Consider the following 20792-nt stretch of genomic DNA (forward strand, 5'->3'; position numbering starts at 1 on the left):
TGACTACCGGAAACAACTGAGGTTATGGATCTATTGATATAGGTAATCTACTGATGTGGATCGATGATCGAGGTTATGGATCCGCCATTTTGGAGAGGTTATGGGCTGAAAGAAACGAAACCTCGAGGAAGAACAGTGTCTACCTGATGATCCGTGTGGTCGGGAAACTAGTCAATTGGTTACAGGTTAAGGTTCTTACTTTAGGTAAGGTAACTATGTTTTGAGGTTTACATTTTAAATAAAGCTGAATATAGGATGGTGTAAAATTAACATCATTTACAGCAATTATTTAAATCATATTATAGTTTAGGAATAGCCGATACTGTTTTATTAATTAAAAGTGTGTGTGTGTGTGTGTGTGTGTGTGTGTGTGTGTGTGTGTGTGTGTGTGTGTGTGTGTGTGTGTGTGTGTGTGTGTGTTTACGCATGCGTGTGTTATCCAATAGGTGAACAGCACAGCCTTGGCCCACTGTCGGATGGATCTCTGCAGTGTCGAAGATTGGATCTTGAAACGTAAGCACGAAGGTCACGACATGCCCCAGGTCTACAAGAGCTCCGTGTGGTTCTTGTTGTTGTGGTTCTTGTAGGGGGTCCATTTTTGAAATGTGCACCCATTGGTCGGACAGCTGCCAGACACCACTTACATTCGTTGCTTGACTCCACCCACCATGGCATGCCTCCAAAATAATATGGCCACCATCTTGGTTTTCTGATGGACCGAAGACATTAGGCCTGTTGGCCTCTGCTGATCATACATTGCCCGGGTTTGTTACATCAGCTTTTCATTGACTTTGTTTGGGTCATGTTATTTGGAATTGGTGGGGGAGTGTCTTCAAGGGTTCCGTAATATCTTATGGAGTCTCTGTTCTAGCTGTACGGGGCATTACAGAGGGGTGGGGTATCAAATTTGATCAAAAACAAGGTTACGTAATTTTTGAACAGCTTCATATTGGGGATAAACAATCCGCAACCGTCTGACGAATCAGTTCATTCTGATATAACCGTGGGGAGGCTGGTATGGGTGAGATGTCGAGTTAATTATTTTTAATATTGCATTAAATGTGTGTTTCCCAATCACGCTGTTCGTCTTTTTAAGCGTGCTTTAAATACTCGTTTCACAATCGGCCTGTTACCGGATTTTGTCGCAGGTTGTTACCACAGTGCGGTCATTATTGTTGCGTAAGGGGCATCTCTGACAGGGTAATTTATCTGAGACTAGCTTAATAATTACAATGTGCTCCTAATATGATAGAGGCCCAATAGGCAGAAACATATTGCTGTTTTGGGGTATGGATATATGCATATATGTTTTGAGGGTATGTAAATGCATAAACACCCAAAAAACATAAACATGTACAGCAGGTCTGAAATTGCATGAGTCCACTTATATCAACACCAATATTTCTACATCAAGAATCGCACAATTTCAAACAGGAACTTTCATTATGTATTGAAGATATTCATTTTCTTTCATTTATTATGGTTATTATTAAATACAACTCGTTGCTTCGCTGACGGGAATATAAAGGGAGTGGGGGAGAGAGAAAGGGGTGGGGGGGGGGGAGAGAGAGGTGGGAGAGAGGTGGGAGAGAGGGAGGGAGTAGGGGGGGGGGAGAGAGGGAGTAAGAGAGAGGGAGTAAGAGAGAGGGTGAGTGAGGAGGGAGAGACGGGAAGGAGGGCAGCGAGGAGGATAGGGAAGCATGTAGGGGGAGAGCGATGGAGGGAGTGGGAGGGGAGCGAGAGAGAGATGGGAGAGAGGGAGGAGGGGGAAGAGATAGAGGGGTGGGACAGAGAGAGAAAGAGGGAGGAGGAGGAGAGATAGAGGGGAAGGAGAGAAAGAGCGGGAGGGAGCAAGGAGGGGAGAGAGAGAGGTGGGAGAGAGGGATGGAGTAGGGGGAGAGAGAGAGGGAGTAAGAGAGAGGATGAGCAAGGAGGGAGATATGGGAAGGAGGGCAGCGAGGAGGATAGGGGAGCATGTAGGGGGTGGGGCATGAAGGGAGTGGGGAGAGGTGAGAGAGAGAGATGGGAGAGAGAGAGAGGTGGGAGAGAGGGATGGAGTAGGGGGAGAGAGAGAGGGAGTAAGGGAGAGGATGAGCAAGGAGGGAGAGATGGGAAGGAGGGCAGCAAGGAGGATAGGGGAGCATGTAGGGGGTGGGGGATGGAGGGAGTGGGGAGAGGTGAGAGAGAGAGATGGGAGAGAGAGGGAGGAGGGGGAAGAGATAGAGGGGTGGGAGAGAGAGAGAAAGAAGGGGGGAGATATAGAGAGAGAGGAAGGGGGAGAAAGAGAAAGGGAGTGAAGATGGGAGAGAGAAAGGTGGGAGAGGGAGGGAGTGAGGATGGGAGAGAGAGAGAGGTGGGAGAGGGAGGGAATGAGGATTGGATAGAGAGAGAGGAGGGAGGAGGAGGAGATAGAGAGGATGAGCGAGGAGGGAGGGAGGGGAGGGAGGACAGCGAGGGGAATGGGAGAGCGTGGAGCGACAGAGGGGAGGGAGAGCAGCCAGGAGGATGGGGGAATGAGGAGGGGAGGTGAGTGAGGGGAGAGATAGAGGGGAGGGAGAGAAAGAAAGAGGGGGGAGATATAGAGAGAGAGGAAGGGGGCGAAAGAGAGAGGGAGTGAAGATGAGAGAGAGAGAGAGAGAGGTGGGAGAGGGAGGGAATGAGGATTGGATAGAGAGAGGAGGGAGAGAGGGAGGAGGGGGAGATAGAGAGGATGAGCGAGGAGGGAGAGAGGTGAGGGAGGACAGCGAGGAGGATGGGAGAGCGTGGAGCGACAGAGGGGAGGGAGAGCAGCCAGGAGGATGGGGGAATGAGGAGGGTAGGCGAGTGAGGGGAGAGAGGGAAGGGAGGGTAGCAAGAAGGATGGGGGAGCGAGAAAGGGGAGAGAGGCCAGTTTGGAGGATAGGGGAGCATGGAGCGAGAGGGGAGGACAGCAGCCAGGAGGATGGGGGAACGAGGAGGAGAGGAGGAGTGAAGAGGGAGAGAGGAGAGGGAGGACAGCCAGGAGGTTGGAGGAACGAGGAGGGGAGGATGAGTGAGGAGGGAGAGAGGGTCTAGTGCTTTCTTGGTATGAGGCACGTTCTTTCTGGATAACCCACAAACGGAAACACTTTGTCTCGGTAATGCAAACACAAGAACTTTATCTTTTGTTGTCATCCAATCTTTGGTTAATAACTAATGTGCAATCACTCCACAGCACTGTATAAATGGAACTCATGTACTATATACACATTGCTCAAATTAAAATAACTAGGGCATGCCCGTACTATATATAGTATATCTAAAATTATATCCCCCCCCCCCCCCCTCTATTTACATGAAATGGTTTGGTCCATTCGCAAAGCCAAAGCGAACGGCTTGCGAGTACGGTGACAACCCCCCCCCCCCCCCCCCTCTATTTACATGAAATGGTTTGGTCCAAAGCGAACGGCTTGCGAGTACGGTGACAATCCCCCCCCCTCTATTTACATGAAATGGTTTGGTCCAAAGCGAACGGCTTGCGGAGTTTGGTAATGAAATCGCCATAGCTCGGTAACTACTTCTCCGATTAATATGAAACCTTGAAAAGGCACATCCTCGGGTCCCCAGCAATATACCTGGCAAGTTTCAAGTATATCGGACCCGTGGTTGTCGAGAAACAGCGGTCACAGACAAACACACAGACACACAGACATACACACAGACACACAGACATACACACAGACACACACACAGAGATTACTGGAATTATAGATAGATAAATAAACAAATTCGTTTCAATACAATTCATTTCATTCTTTTTTTCAGGAAATTTTGCAGTTTGCAGTTAAGAGTTTTTGAATCGAACAATGCGATAACTCGAGTGTGCAAACACACCTAAGTGATCACCGTAGTGTACAAATGTTTAATTTCCACCCTTATATTAAACTTCGGCATTGTCTGACCACATGGTGCACAGGTAGCACAAGAAGGTGGAAATCATCAGGGTCGTTAAATATAAGTGGTAGGAGTAGATTAAGTTTCAAGATTAGACATATTGAGTCATATTTTGATTATTACCTCCGCCATCAAAGGTGGATGGAGGTTATGTTTTCTCCCCTGTCTGTTTGTCTGTCCGTTTGTTTGTTTGTGAACAAAATATCTCAAAAGGTTGTGGACGGATTCGGATGAAATTTGGCAGAGAGGTAGCGTATGGGACACGGACGAAATGATTCGATTTTGGTGAAGATCCCGATTCGGATCCGGTTACTAGAATTTTTTAAGTGATTCTTCACCACTGGGGGATAAGGCCAAAAACGATACATAGCAGGATAGCTCAAAAAGTTATGGATGGAATTGGACAAAACTTGTTGGACCTGTTGGGTGTGTGACAAGGACGATTCGATTCTATTTTGGTGAAGATCCGGATCCGGATTCAGCTTGTAGAATTTTTTAAGTGATTCTTCACCATTGAGTGATATGGCCAACCAGGTGGAAGTATGCTCTCTACTGAGTGCCGTTCTAGTTACTCCCGCGAGGGAGTAATGCATTCGATCGTGTGTGTGTGTGTGTGTGTGTGTGTGTGTGTGTGTGTGTGTGTGTGTGTGTGTGTGTGTGTGTGTGTGTGTGTGTGTGTGTTCGTGTGCGTGTGAACAAGATATCTGGAAAAGTTCGGAACGGATTTGGATGAAAGTTGGTGGGATGATTTCCCTTGGGATAAGGAAGAATTCATTAGTTTTTGGTGAAGCTCAGGATATTATTCCGGATCCAGGAATTTTTTCAAGGATTGTTTACCATTGGAAGATAGGGCTCATTTGTTTTTAACATTATCTTCTATATATTCTATATTTAACATGGTGATATGAAAATAGTTTTCATATTTGTTGTAATTGTAGTTTAAACTCGTGGTTATGCGTTAGAGTGGTGTATTGCTTAGCAGCATCGTCTACAATGTTCAATTTTTTTTTCTAATAGACATATTCTGTCATTTTAAAACCACCAAAGTGTGTATTACGTTTCCCCGTTTCATAAAATGTATCGTTTGATACGTATAATGCTTTAAAACTGTTTTTTTTTGTTTGTTTGTTTGTTTTTTTTACCTCAGAAGAGATATCAACATTTACCTCAGCGAATGTCAATCGCGGTGTCAGTATTTGATGAACTTATAAAGACTTAGGTGACTTATAAGTGTGACCAGCATGTGCACGGGATTCTTCCCAGAGGAATGAGTGGCCGCATTAGCTTGTACGACTTAAAATGAGCGAGTTTTGTTTTGACGTTTGGGCCAGTTTCACATGTTGTATCCCGAAGGAATGAAACGAACGTTTTTCCTGCCTTACAATTTTATTTGAAGTCACACATGCCTCAAAATACACTCACTTATATAGAATTGAACGCTGAATCCGAAAATGTAAGTGAAATTTCCTTGTTTTTTTTTTAACATTATCTTCTATATATTCTAAATATATATCTGTGCAGTGTCTGTCTTGTGTTGTCTTGTGTTGTCACTGAACTGCTCCCTCAAACTTTTTGTGAAATCGTACTATTCCAACTTGACTCACGGCGGGAGTATGCGCTCTACTGAGTGGCGTTCTAGTTAATGCTGCAAATATCCTGTAATCCACTGACATTGTGTGCAGATGACAACTTATGAATTGTAATGTCGATGTGATTATGACGTCAATTTATTCATAATTTACACTTTTGCAAGAAATGACAGTTTGTCTGATTGTTTTTAAAAATGCATATCCCTGGCTGGCCATGCTAATGATTAGATGCCACGATGAGTTTAATTTATCAGGGGGAAAAGACCTAAACACTTTTATTCCACCATTAACTACACTCGCAGATGTAATGGTGAGAATGCAGATCAGCTTTGAGGTCTGGGAGGTCGGCAGGTAGAATCCAGGCTGAGTCACACCAAAGTCTTTAACATAGTACGTGCTGCTTCCTTGCTTGACTCTCATCATTTGGAAAGGATGGAGATGGATAAACAACCATAGTTTGGCAATGCTAGCGCAGGCTTTTATGGGCCTAATCCTACGTTGAAGTTCCTTGCAAGGGAACCCTTGTTCATTTTTTTGGGGTCACGAGGGGAGGGGTGTGTAGAGTAGATATTATTAAATAATTGTAATCAGAATAAGGATAATTGTACTACACTATTAAACTAAATAATGGTGTTTATTACTTGAGCAACAGCTTCATGCTGGAACAAACTGGCAGGCAGGTGCAGTGTAATTCTGGCTAAGGATGTTCCCAGACCACCCATAGTGTCCGGCTTTGTGGACATGTTTATGTCTGAGGCAACGAAAGCTGTAAGTTCACTTTCCTGAGTGTCCTAGCCTGGAATGTACAGAGGTGTAGAGGGTTTTGCCAAACCTTGGAAGGAGATGTTGTTCCCTTTGCTTGCATGCAAACCAAGGATCAATGAGCATTAATCAGATGAACTGTGTTTGACATTTCACCCAGAAAGGGAATACTAATGATAAAATCTGAGCTGTCCTGCGCTGACACTCTGAGCTATGTAACACTCATCTTGAGTTCTGGATATATGTGGTAGAGGGTTTCTACAATATTCAGAGATTGGTGTGGTGCTTGTACCAGCGAATCTTTCAGTACATGTGATGTAATAAACGATGTTATTATTTGAGTTTTGCATTTTGAGTTCAATAAAAGGATTGAATTGCTTCGACAGAGGGGGAAGGTAAGAGGGAGGAAGTGGAGGGGAGGGGAATAGAATGGAAGGGAAGGGGGAGGGAGAGAGAAAGGGGTGGGGGAGAGGAAGGGGGGGAAGAAGGGTGGTGGAGTGGAGGAGGGGAAATCGGTGGTGGAGGGAGATGGGAGAGAGAATGGAGGGGGGGGGGTGGGGGGAGGAGAGTGACGCCTCACCACATGTCGCTATACGGTACACTCCGGGAGGGAATGCTGGTGCGAGGAAGGGAGTGGGAGCGAGGGAAAGAAGGATAGATGGAGGGCCGAAGAGGAGGAGGGAGTATGGGGAGGGGGGAGGGAAGAGTGAGGAGGGGAGAGAATTGGGGTTGAAAAATTGGCAGATGTGGCACCCAGTTTAATGTCCATTTGATGGATGGCATACACGTTGATGAATCACCCTGCCTGTGAAAGTTTATAGCTGCGTCGGGATTCAAACCCAGGCTAGACAACTTAAAGCGAGTGTGAATACCTCTCAGACATCGTTCTTGTCCCATTGCATTAATCCTCATTTATTTTGCCTTCTTACTCCTGGGATGTCCCCAAGAAGTAGCGAGCAGCAATATCACTATGGAAGCCAAGTGGCTTAAGCACTCCACGTTAGTAGTTTTTTTTAATGTATGTATTTTTTTAGAAATCTTAATAGCTGGCGAAGCCGGTGTTGTCAATGAACGCGTACGTATTATGTTGAAAAGCCAGATTTTGCTGGATCCCTTGGCTTGAGAATTTCGAAGCTTTGACACACCAAATCGCTCAATGGAGGCCGCCATCTTGCGGATGCGGAAGTATGCATACCAAATTGAAAAAGGTTCAATAGGAGTTTGTTTCACCCATCTTTGTTTGATTCACAATCTAATGCACCTCTAATTTGTAATTAAAATACTTTAAGACCAACCTCGGCCCGCACGGGCCTGGTTATCTTCAACGAAAATCGTCACCAAACACCGGAACCAATGAGATTCGAGCATTTGAAAAAATATTTCAAAAACCAAATTACTCAATGGAGGGGAGGGGGTGGGGGGAGGAGAGTGACGCCTCACCACATGTCGCTATACGGTACTTGAAGTACCGTCGCTATACGGTATACGGTATATGGTACTATACGGTATACGGTCGCTATACGGTATACGGTACTATACGGTACTTTTGCTGAATCCCTTGGCTTGATAATTTCGAAGCTTTGACACACCAAATCGCTCAATGGAGGCCGCCATCTTGCGGATGCGGAAGTTTGCATAAAAAAATTGCGAAAAAGTTCAATAGGAGTTTGTTTCACCCGTCTTTGTTTGATTCACAATCTTATACACCTCTAATTTGTAATTAAAATACTTTAAGACCAACCTCGTTATCTTCAACGAAAATCGTCCAATGAGATTCGAACATTTGAAAAAATATTTCAAAAAAGCTTATTACGCGTTCGGGAGGGTGAAAACGGCGTCAAATATTCTAAAATTGACGAAGAATTATTTTTTAGAAATCTCGCGGCCGTAGGGGATAGTTTTTCACGGCCGGAAATATCCGAAGTTGAGACGGAATTCACCGAATTAATCAAGAAGTAAATTTTATCAATTTTAATCTCATCCAGAATGCAAATGGTGTCATTTGAGAAGCTTGTCATATCATTTCCGTCGAGAAGCTTGGAAGCATGCTGAATCCATTTCTCCTCCTTTTCTTTTGCTTCTTCAAGCCTCCCATTTACAGGTGTCATGATGACCTGTGGTACACTGGTATTTGATGCTTTCAGATGTACTGATTGAATTATGCTAAACGAATCTAGAAGGTGAGGTTTCTCATTTGGATTTGCAGGAAGAAAGCAAGTTGCCACCCGAACACGTCCGAGATTATCTTGTGCAGGAAATTGGATGATGCTTATACCACTTCCATGGAACGATCCTTTGGCTGTAGTGGAAGAGGGATTATGGTCGATGTTATCCAGTGCACCACAGTGAAGAGACCTTTCCTGAGAATAGATGGGCACACAATTTGGTCAGCAGGGAATTGGTCACACATTGCAGATGACAATTTATTCTCCAGTTGCAGAACCAGGCTGTATGAGATGCTCAACCCTAGTTTAGCCAGTTGATCACTGAGTGTTCTGTTCCTTGTCAATGTGTGGATATTCAAGCCAATGTATACTGGAAGTGGAGGTTCTCTCTCAGGAGACTGTCGTTTGGGAGTAGCCAGTTTCGTGCACCTTTTCTTTGAATTGTGGAGGAACAACTGGGCGATTGTTTGAGAAGCCTGTGTGTCATTAACATCGCTCTTCAAGTTTGGTCCATAAAGGATCATTGATGACAGGAGTGTAAGACTGGGAAGCATTGTCTGGCACTTAGGGGGGAAACTGCCAGAAAACTTGAAATGTGTTTCTCCAAACATTTCTTCTCTGCATATTTTTGCTACTTTTGCAAAAAGTAGGGCTTCTGATTGATAGTCATATTCATGCAGAGCATCTTTCAGCATTTGTTGCATGCCTTCTGGAAATACAAGAACAATGTTCTTGCCATCTGTCTGTTCTTGCACACCGGTGTCGGCAAAGTGCTCAAGAAGCCTGCTTTTCAACCGGCTCTTGTTAATTGACACATCATGCCCAATATTTTGAAGACGGCACCCAAGAAGACGACACCCAAGTTCATACATCTCATGAAGATCTGAAAACTTGAACAGGTATGTCCCATCCTCAACGGCAAACTCAACATAAGACACCAACTCCACAAACGCTCTGGCATCTGCTCGTTCTCTTTCCGTGTTGGAAGAAACACCTTCACGGCGATGAGCCCGATGTCTGTTTCTGTATCGTGTTAAACAGTTCAGGTGGTACTTGGCTTCTAGGGTGATTAAATCACCCCCTGTTATTTTGTACAAAAGTTGGTCATCCTGCATATCAGTTGTCATCTTTCTGAGGGACTGATCAGCGCCAAATGTTTGGAAGTTGTGTAATTTTTGGTCGCCTGTTTTTTCACAGAAGATGCACACACACTTGGCATCAAATACCGACTGCCGCTTTGACCGTCGCATCTCAAGAGCTTCGGCTTCATGTTTTCTTTTCCTCATTACTTGTCTGTTGAGTTTGGAATTGTTGAATTTCTGATGGCAAGAACGATGCCATGAGGCATTATTTTTCACAAAAGTTTCTACTGTTCCTTCTGTTACATATTCTACATCAACTGGCAGTGCATTTATTTTTCTGAACTCCTCAACATTTCCCAGGAATGCAGCGTATACTTCTCTGGCATTGCGTTTAAATCCTTTCTGTGGACAAGATAGTTTTTCCGGTGTAGTTTTCTTGCAGATTATGCAAGCACTCCAATCCATGATGACCTGAAATTGAAAGGAAATAGTCCACATAAGCATAAAAAGTACAATATCCAAACCAATATTATACGTTCCAATGCTGTAATTTGATAGAAAATTCATAAATACTTTTATTGGTTTCTTGCATTTATAAATTTGAATAGCTCGACTAAGATCGCGTATATTCCAGGGAATGTATTGTTTGAACATGGTCTTAAATCACATTTGAGACCGGGAACCCTTGCATTTATCCCCTAATTCTTATGTTTTATTTTCATTTGTTTTTTGTTTTTTTTTTGTTTTTTTTACACATTTGAGTAATGGCATCACTGCAACATAGTGAGCTTAAAAAGGCTTATATATCAATTACCTGTTTCTTGAAATATTAAATTAATGACTCAAAATCTCGGCACAGTACTTCACAACCTTATGTTATACATGAATTTGCGCTAATATCTTGTTAGTCTATTGTGACGTCATTATGACGTCATTAAATACACTTCCTGTCATCAGATTTTTTGGAGCTTACCCTCTTTTTGATCCTTATACATGGGCAAAGCTGGTGAAAAAATTGTGCTTTTGTCCACAGTGTAACAGTCCTTGGCATTTTTGTTAATAAGGTACCTCACTACACCAACTATTTTGGAGATCAACATCGGCCAAAAGATCAACAACGTTTGCAAATTTCTAAAATCCCAATTTTCTTCCGAATGACTTGAAATTTGAATAGGATTTTCATATCAGCGAACTGAATTCAACCACCAACTATTTTTGAGATCAACATAGGCAAACAGGTCAACATAGGCCAAAGGTCATACACTTTTTTCATATTTCTGAAATCCTCAATTTTCATCTGATTGACTTGTAATTTGAATCGGATTTTCATATCAGATAACTGAATTCAACCACCAACTATTTTTGAGATCAGCATAGGCCAAAAGGTCAACATAGGCCAAAGGTCAACAACCATTTCAAATTTATAAAATCCTCAATTTTCATCTGATTGACTTGGAACTTGAATGGGATTTTCATATCAGCGAACTGAATTCAACCAACAACTATTTTTGAGATTGGCATCATGTAGGTCAACATAGGCCGAATTTCTAAAATTGTCAATTTTCATCCGATTAGATTAAACTTTGAAGACGATTTGCGTATCAGGTCACTGAATTCAACCACAAATTATTTTTGAGGTCAAAAGGATGCTTTACTGAGTGCCATTCTACTTTGTTCTGTTTTGCCAAGTGTCGCTCTCGGAGTGATTTTTTATTTGTCTGTCTGTCTGTCTGTGAACAAGATATCTCAAAAAGTTGTGAATGGATTCAGATGAAATTTGGCAGAAAGGTTGGATATGTGACAAGGATTAAATGATTAGACTTTGGTGAAGATCTGGATCTGAAAATGTTTAAGTGATTCTTCACCATTGAGAGATGGGGCAAAAAAAACGACATATGGCATGTAGTATTTCTGCCTTCAGGTTATTGTTTTAGGTGTAGTTTTAGTGTCGTAAGGTTATTGTTTTAGGTTGTAGTTTTACTGACTTCAGGTTATTGTTTTAGGTTGTAGTTTTACTGACTTCAGGTTATTGTTTTAGGTTGTAGTTTTACTGCCTTCAGGTTATTGTTCTAGGATGTAGTTTACTGCTTTAAGGTTATTGTTTTAGGTTGTAGTTTTACTGCCTTCAGGTTATTGTTTTAGGTTGTAGTTTTACTGCCTTCAGGTTATTGTTCTAGGATGTAGTTTACTGCTTTAAGGTTATTGTTTTAGGTTGTAGTTTTACTGCCTTCAGGTTATTGTTTTGGGAAGGAGTTTACTGCTTTAAGGTTATTGTTTTAGGTTGTAGTTTTACTGCTTTAAGGTTATTGTTTTAGGTTGTAGTTTTACTGCCTTCAGGTTATTGTTTTAGGTTATAGTTTTACTGTCTTAAGGTTCTTGTTTTAGGTTGTAGTTTTACTGCCTTCAGGTTATTGTTTTGGGATGGAGTTTACTGCTTTAAGGTTATTGTTTTAGGTTGTAGTTTTACTGCCTTCAGGTTATTGTTTTAGGTTATAGTTTTACTGTCTTAAGGTTCTTGTTTTAGGTTGTAGTTTTACTGTCTTAAGGTTATTGTTTTAGGTTGTAGTTTTACTGTCATAAGGTTATTGTTTTAAGTTGTAGTTTTACTGCCTTCAGATTATTGTTTTTGGTTGTAGTTTTACTGCCTTCAGGTTTTTGTTTTTGGGTTGTCGTTTTACTGTCTTAAGGTTATTGTTTTAGGTTGTAGTTTTACTGTCATAAGGTTATTGTTTTAAGTTGTAGTTTTACTGCCTTCAGATTATTGTTTTTGGTTGTAGTTTTACTGCCTTCAGGTTTTTGTTTTCGGGTTGTCGTTTTACTGTCTTAAGGTTATTGTTTTAGGTTGTAGTTTTACTGCTTTAAGGTCATTGTTTTCAGTTGTAGTTTTACTGCTTGAAGGTTATTGTTTTCGGTTGTAGTTTTACTCTCTTAAGGTTATTGTTTGTTGGTTGTCGTTTTACTGCCTTCAGATTATTGTTTTTGGTTGTAGTTTTACTGCCTTAATGTTATTGTTTTCGGGTTGTGGCTTTACTGTCTTAGGGTCATTGTTTTCAGTTGTAGTTTTACTGCTTGAAGGTTATTGTTTTCGGTTGTAGTTTTACTCTCTTAAGGTTATTGTTTTAGGTTGTCGTTTTACTGCCTTCAGATTGTTGTTTTTGGTTGTAGTTTTACTGCCTTAATGTTATTGTTTTCGGGTTGTGGCTTTACTTTCTTAAGGTTATTGTTTTAGGTTGTCGTTTTACTGCCTTCAGATTATTGTTTTTGGTTGTAGTTTTACTGCCTTAATGTTATTGTTTTCGGGTTGTGGCTTTACTGTCTTAATGTTATTGTTTTTGGTTGTAGTTTTACTGCCTTCAGATTATTGTTTTCGGGTTGTGGCTTTACTGTCTTAAGGTTATTGTTTTCGGTTGTAGTTTTACTCTCTTAAGGTTATTGTTTTAGGTTGTCGTTTTACTGCCTTCAGATTATTGTTTTTGGTTGTAGTTTTACTGCCTTAATGTTATTGTTTTAGGCTGTAGGTTTTACTGCCTTCAGATTATTGTTTTCGGGTTGTGGCTTTACTGACTTCAGGTTATTGTTTTATGTTGTAGTTTTACTGCTTTAAGGTCATTGTTTTAAGTTGTAGTTTTACTGCTTGAAGGTTATTGCATTAGCTTTTGGTTTTACTGCTTTAAGGTTATTGTTTTAGGTTATAGTTTTACTGCTTTAAGGTTAATGCATTTGGTTGTAGTTTTACTGCTATAAGGTTATTGTTTTAGGGTGTAGTTTGCTGCTTTAAGATCATTGTTTTTGGTTGTAGTTTTACTGCCTTAAGGTTATTGTTTTAGATGGTAGTTTTACTGCTTTACTTTAAGCATATTGCATTACGTTGTAGTTTTACTGCAATAAGGTTGTTTTAGGCTGTAGTTTTATTGCCTTCAGATTATTGTTTTAGGTTGTAGTTTTCCTGCTTTAAGGTTATTGTTTTAGGTGTAGTTTTACTGCAATAATGTTGTTTTAGGCTGTAGTTTTATGGTCTTCAGATTAATGTTTTAGGTTGTAGTTTTACTGCTTTAAGGTTATTGTTTTTGGGTTGTAGTTTTACTGCTTTAAGGTCATTGTTTTCGGTTGTAGGTTTACTGCTTTAAGGTTATTGCATTAGGTTGTAATTTTACTGCTTTGAGGTTTCTGTTTTAGTTGTAGTTTACTGCTTTAAGGTTATTGTATTAGGTTGTAGTTTTCCTGCTTTAAGGTTATTGTTTTAGATGTAGTTTTACTGCAATAAGGTTGTTTTAGGCTGTAGTTTTATGGCCTTCAGATTATTGTTTTAGGTTGTAGTTTTACTGATTTAAGGTTATTGTTTTAGGATGTAGTTTACTGCTTTAAGGTCATTGTTTTAGGTTGTAGTTTTACTGCTTTGAGGTTTTTGTTTTAGGTTGTAGTTTACTGCTTTAAGGTTATTGTATTAGGTTGTAGTTTTACTGCTTTAAGGTTAATGTTTTAGGTTGTAGTTTTCCTGCTTTAAGGTTGTCTCGGCCGATCGGCCGAAAGGCGGGGAATTTATCTCAGTTCCATGCCCGGACGCTCGCGCCACCCACTGGTGTGCGGAATTATTGATCATTGTGCCCGCCACATGCGCCCCCCAAAATTCCCGCGCACCTGAAGGGTGAGTTTGCGGGGAAGCCGGATGACCTGGCCGAAACGCCCTCTGGCGATGCGTGCAGGGCTGGCGGGTAGCAGGACGGTGGGGCTGGGGGGTGCCGGGGGCCTGACTGCCGGAGGGCGGCCTCGACGCGGAGGCAGAGCTGCTTGCGGGGGGTGGTCCAGATCGAGGTGGGCCGGCTTGAGGCGGTCCACGGAGATACGATCCGGAGCACCGCCGATGTCCACGGTGAAATGTTTGTCCCCGGTCTCCAGCACGCGGAAGGGCCCGTCGTACGGGGGCCGCAGCTGTGCCCGGTGGGCGTCGTGCCGGACGAAAACGTACTCCGCCGTGCGAAGCTCCGGGGCGACGTGGGAGGATGGGCAACCGTGGTGTGCCGTCGGTACCGGGGCGAACCTCCTTGTGGTCTCCTGCATGGTGGAGCGCTGCTGCGCCGTGGACCAAGGAGCCGTGGAGTCGGGGATAAATTCGCCCGGCACCCGCAGCGGTTGCCCGAAGACCAGCTCCTCTGAGCACGCGTGCAGGTCGTCCTTGGGCGCCATCCTGAGGCCCAGCAGGACCCAGGGGAGCCTGTTGGCCCAGCTGCCGTCGCGGAGGCTGGCCCGGAGCGCGGCCTTCATTGAGCAATGAAAGCGCTCGCACAGGCCATTGGCCTGGGAGTGGTAGGCCGTGGTGCGGTGCAGTTTGATGCCGAGCCCTTGCGCCACCGCTCCCCAGAGCTCCGAGGTGAACTGGGGGCCGCGGTTGGACGAGATGTCCGAGGGGGCACCGAACCGGGCAACCCACGTGGCGATGAAGGCTTGCGTGACGTCAGCCGCAGCCATCGCCGCCAATGGCACGGCCTCCGGCCACCAGGTGGTGCGGTCCACCATGGTGAGGAGGTGGGTGAACCCCCGTGAGGGGGGGCAGAGGTCCCACCAAGTCGACGTGGACGTGGTCGAACCGACGCTCGGGCACCGTAAACGGGGCCAACGGGTCCTGGGGGTGGCGGTGGACCTTTGCGCGCTGGCACGTGAGGCACGCCCTGGCCCAGTCACGGACGTTCTTCCTGAGGCCATGCCAGACGAACTTTTGCCGCGACGAGCTTCTGGGAGGCCTTCGTGCCCGGGTGGGACAGGCCGTGGATGGCGTCGAAAACCGGGCGCTGCCAGCCAGCGGGCACGATGCGGCGAGGCCGGTTGAGGGAGACGTCGCACAAGAGGGCCGTGCCCGCGACGTCGAATGGCACCTCGGTGACGCGGAGACCCGTGATGGCGGTCCGCAAGGCCTGGACGTCGGGGTCGGCAGTCTGGTCCTCCGCCATCCGGGCATAGTCGATCCTGAGGTGGACCGCATGTGCGACGGACCGGGAAAGGCAATCCGCCACCGGGTTGTCTTTACCCACGACGTGACGGATGTCCGTCGTGTACTCGGACACGGCAGAGAGGTGACGTTGCTGCCGGGCCGACCATGGCTCGGCGACCTTGGCCATCGTGAACACAAGGGGCTTGTGATCGACGAAAGCCGTGAACGGGCGGCCCTCGAGCAGATGGCGGAAGTGTCGGACCGCCAGGTGGAGCCCGAGCAGCTCACGGTCGAAGATGCTGTAGCGGCGTTCGTGCGGGCGAAGCTGCCGGCTAAAAAACGCCAGCGGCTGCCAAGCACCACTCACCCACTGCTCATGCACCGCGCCCACCACGTCGTCCGACGTGTCGGTGGTGAGGGCGATCGGTGCATCGGGCGCCGGGTGCGCCAGCATGGTGGCGTTGGCCAGGGCCAGCTTTGCGCCCGCAAATGCCGCAGCCATCGGCTCCGTCCAGGTGATGTCACCTTTGCCCGGCTTGCCCCGGAGGGCCTCGTGCAGGGGGCGGAGGAGCTGGGCGACGTGGGGCACGAAGCGGTGATAAACATTCACCATGCCCAGGAATTAATGGAGCCCCTTGATCGTGCGGGGACGCGGGAAACTCCTGACCACCTCCACCTTGGCCGGCAAAGGGATGGCCCCGTGCCTGGTGATGCGGTACCCAAAGAAGTCGATGGCGGTGACGCCGAAACGGCACTTCGCGGGGTTGATTATCAGGCCGTGCTGGCCCAGGCGTTCGAAGAGCATGCGGAAGGTGGAGCAGGTGCTCCTCCCGGGACACGCCCGCGACTAGGATGTCGTCCAGGTAGACGTAGATGAAAGGTAAGTCGCGCAAGACGCTGTCCATGAGCCGCTGGAATGCCTGGGCCGCATTTTTCAACCCAAAAGGCATCCGCAGGAACTCAAAGAGGCCAAAAGGGGTGATGACGGCAGTCTTTGGTACATCGTCCGGTCGTACGGGGACCTGGTGGTAGCCCCGGATGAGGTCCACCTTGGAGAAAACGGTCGTGTTTCCCAACCTGGCGGAAAAGTCTTGAATATGCGGGACCGGGTAGCGGTCGGGGGTGGTGGCATCGTTGAGCTGGCGATAGTCACCGCACGGCCGCCATCCGCCACCGGGCTTGGGCACAATGTGCAGAGGAGAGGCCCATGCGCTGTTGGAGCGCCGTACGATGCCCAGCCGCTCCAGCGTGGCGAACCCCGCTTTCGCCACGGCGAGCTTCGTGGGGTCGAGGTGGCGCGCCCGGGCATAGACCGGTGGGCCGACGGTGGGGGAGGCGGGTAAACTCGTCCGCTGCCGGAAGCGTACAGACTAACCTCCCTGGGACGGAACCACTCAGCAAGCCGCTTGGCAAGCCGCTCGGTGAGCCGCTCTGCGAGCTGCTCAACGAGCCGCTCAGCGAACTAGCGAGCGAGCTGAAGGTTTCGGCCTGGACGAGACGTCGACGCTTAACGTTCACCAACAGCCCATGCGCACAAAGGAAGTCCGCACCGAGCAGGGCCATTGGCACGCTGGCGGTGACGAACGACCATTGGAAGCGCTGCCCTCCGAACCGCAGTGAGAGGCAATGCTTCCCGAATGTGTGGATGGGTGTTCCGTTGGCGGCAAGCAATGCGGGGCCCCGGCCCACGGCTTGCTTGTCGGATGCGGAGGCAGGGAGGACGCTTACCTGCGCTCCCTTGTTGCACAGAAAACGACGACCAGATAAGGTGTCCATGATGAACAGGAGGCTGCCGGAATGGCCGACGCTCATGGCTGCAAGTGAGCGCCGGCCCGGTCTTTTCCCGACCCGTCAAAAGAACATGGCGGGCGGCACGTTCTAGCCTTGCGGCCGAACCTGGCATGATAGTAGCACCAGGTTTGCTGCGGTGGCGGCCGCATCGGCCGTGCCGGCGGCGGTGGTGGTGGCGGCGGCAGTAGTGGGCGGGGCGTAGCAGCGGCCACGAGGGAAACAGGGGGCGCTGTAGCCTCCGCACCGGGATACACTACGGCAGCACCGTACACCGACCGCGTGTCGCAGGCCGCGAAAAATTTGTCGGCCTCTCCGGCCAGGGCGCGAGGTTCTGTTATTTTTGAACCGGCCAGCGCGAGGCGCAACTATACAGGTAGCTGGTGGAGGAAAAGTGCTCGGAACAGGAAATCCGAGTGCTGGTCTCCAAGAAGGGACAGCATAAAATCCATCCGAATGGACGGTCGTGTGTCGCCGAGGGCGGGAAGGTCCAGGAGGCGGTCGGCGCGTTCGACCTCCGTGAGCCCGAACGTGGCGAGGAGGAGACATTTGAGCGCCGCGTACTTGTGGTCGCCCGGCTGGCGCCGAAGGATGGACACGACGCGGGCGGCAGTGCCGGGCCCGAGGGCGGCGACCACGTGGTAGTACATGGTCTCGTCCGCCGTGATGCCCCGGAGTTGGAATTGAGCTTCGGCCTGCACAAACCAAATGTCGGCTTGCGCTTCCCAGAACTCCGGGAGTTTGACGGCGACGGCGTTGGTAGCCATGGCGTGTTCGGGGGTCAGTGACGGCTGAACCAGTCGGGGTCACCAGTGTGGTGCTGTGCACACACAACTCGTTTGCCAAAAAGGTAGGCCATAACGCGTGGTACAAACGAAAGCACTTTATTACAAGCTCGCACATCAGCACTGCGTGGGCTCGACCTTCGAGCCCGCATATATGTCCCGAGGCCACGCCTTGCCCCCGGGCGTGGCCGATCGGCCGAAAGGCGGGGCATGTATCTCAGTTCCATGCCCGGACGCTCGCGCCACCCACTGGTGCGCGGAATTATTGATCATTGTGCCCGCCACAAGGTGGTAGTTTTCCTGCTTTCAGGTCATTGTTTTAGGTTGTAGTTTATTGCGTTAAGGTCATTGTTTTAGGTTGTAGTTTATTGCTTTAAGGTTATTGTATGAGGTTGTAGTTTTACTGCTTTAAGGTCATTGTTTTAGGTTGTAGTTTATTGCTTTAAGGTTATTGTATTAGGTTGTAGTTTTCCTGCTTGAAGGTCATTGTTTTAGGTTGTAGTTTATTGCTTTAAGGTTATTGTTTTAGGTTGTAGTTTATTGCTTTAAGGTTATTGTTTTAGGTTGTAGTTTATTGCTTTAAGGTCATTGTTTTAGGTTGTAGTTTATTGCTTTAAGGTCATTGCTTTAGGTTGTAGTTTATTGCTTTAAGGTCATTGTTTTAGGTTGTAGTTTATTGCTTTCAGGTTATTGTATTAGGTTGTAGTTTTCCTGCTTTCAGGTCATTGTTTTAGGTTATAGTTTATTGCTTTAAGGTTATTGTTTTAGGTTGTAGTTTATTGCTTTCAGGTTATTGTTTTAGGTTGTAGTTTATTGCTTTAAGGTCATTGTTTTAGGTTGTTGTTTATTGCGTTAAGGTTATTGTATTAGGTTGTAGTTTTCCTGCTTGAAGGTCATTGTTTTAGGTTGTAGTTTTACTGCTTTAAGGTTATTGTTTTAGGTTGTAGTTTATTGCTTTAAGGTCATTGTTTTAGGTTGTAGTTTATTGCTTTAAGGTCATTGTTTTAGGTTGTAGTTCTATTGCTTTGAGGTCATTGTTTTAGGTTGTAGTTTTCCTGCTTTAAGGTCATTGTTTTAGGTTGTAGTTTTACTGCTTTAAGGTTATTGTATTAGGTTGTAGTTTTACTGCTTTAAGGTCATTGTTTTAGGTTGTAGTTTTACTGCTTTAAGGTCATTGTTTTAGGTTGTAGTTTATTGCTATAAGGTCATTGTTTTAGGTTGTAGTTTATTGCTATAAGGTCATTGTTTTAGGTTGTAGTTTATTGCTTTAAGGTCATTGTTTTAGGTTGTAGTTTATTGCTTTAAGGTCATTGTTTTAGGTTGTAGTTTATTGCTTTAAGGTCATTGTTTTAGGTTGTAGTTTATTGCTTTAAGGTCATTGTTTTAGGTTGTAGTTTATTGCTTTAAGGTTATTGTATTAGGTTGTAGTTTTACTGCTTTAAGGTCATTGTTTTAGGTTGTAGTTTATTGCTTTAAGGTCATTGTTTTAGGTTGTAGTTTATTGCTTTAAGGTTATTGTATTAGGTTGTAGTTTTCCTGCTTTGAGGTCATTGTTTTAGGTTGTAGTTTTACTGCTTTAAGGTCATTGTTTTAGGTTGTAGTTTTCCTGCTTTAAGGTCATTGTTTTCGGTTGTAGTTTTACTGCTTTAAGGTCATTGTTTTCGGTTGTAGTTTTACTGCTTTAAGGTTATTGTATTAGGTTGTAGTTTATTGCTTTAAGGTCATTGTTTTAGGTTGTAGTTTATTGCTTTAAGGTCATTGTTTTAGGTTGTAGTTTATTGCTTTAAGGTTATTGTATTAGGTTGTAGTTTTCCTGCTTTAAGGTCATTGTTTTAGGTTGTAGTTTTACTGCTTTAAGGTCATTGTTTTAGGTTGTAGTTTTACTCTTTTAATGTCATTGTTTTCGGTTGTAGTTCTGGCTGGCTATCTTTATGTGCCTGCTATTATGTATGAAATAATCATTGACCTTCTAATAATCATAATGGGTGATTTATCTGTGTATTGCTGAAGGGTGCGCTTTTTTGATGTCATGCTTTGCACATTATCGAATAATTACAGATTAGCTTCTCAACAAAGCACCTGAAAGGCCAAGCCAGGTTGCAAGTATGAGCTTTCGCAAGATATACAAAGCACGCAACTGAATGAGAGGACTATTTAGCGATGTGTTCGGTCTTTTTGAATTACACAATTTTGTGCCACCCACTCACTGAGTGTTCAAACATTTTCTCAAGCATCTGGAGACATGATGTGGCCTCTGCAGATATTAAAACATCTAAATCACTTTCATGTTGAAAGCAAAAATCCATGAAGAGATGGACAGAAACAGAACGATATTTCACTACTTTACAATCTGTACTGTTTTTTTGTGAAATTTCAACAGTTTATCAACAAGGGTTCAGGCAATGTGCTTAATAATGATAATTTGGTCAGTCATTCATTCAGTTTTTTCTGATGATTTGAAGCTTTCTTTGCAGATTAGCAATGTCTCCATGAATGATACTTATGTAACATCATAAGATCAGTTTACTTTGCTTTATTTGGCTCTTTCAAGACGGCTCATAATAATGCTCTCAGTGAGAACTACACCGATGAGGAGAATGTGTAAAGATTTAAAGGAAGGACAAATAGAGGTGGGTCGTTCAGGTGTGTCTAAGCAGATTGTTGCAATCAAGAGAATGAGTATTCAATGTAAATAAAAATGTTGATTTTTGTTAATGGGTCTGATGATTGATGGTTAATAATGAAGAACGAGTCATTGGCTAGACGCTTAAGGTGAGGAGATG

General features: G+C 45.2%; 1 long non-coding RNA gene across 1 annotated transcript in view; it reads left to right on the forward strand.

Moving 5' to 3' along the window:
* Nucleotides 1-444: 444 nt before the first annotated feature.
* Nucleotides 445-20792, forward strand: part of LOC144888894 (uncharacterized) — a 166345-nt gene continuing 145997 nt past the window's right edge. Inside the window, exon 1 of the long non-coding RNA XR_013621457.1 lies at nucleotides 445-513. This is a non-coding gene — a long non-coding RNA (uncharacterized LOC144888894). The remainder of the gene's footprint in view (nucleotides 514-20792) is intronic.

This window comes from Myxine glutinosa, chromosome 14 (assembly GCF_964187855.1).
Source record: "Myxine glutinosa chromosome 14, kmMyxGlut1.1, whole genome shotgun sequence".
In the NCBI taxonomy this organism is placed as follows: domain Eukaryota; kingdom Metazoa; phylum Chordata; class Myxini; order Myxiniformes; family Myxinidae; genus Myxine; species Myxine glutinosa.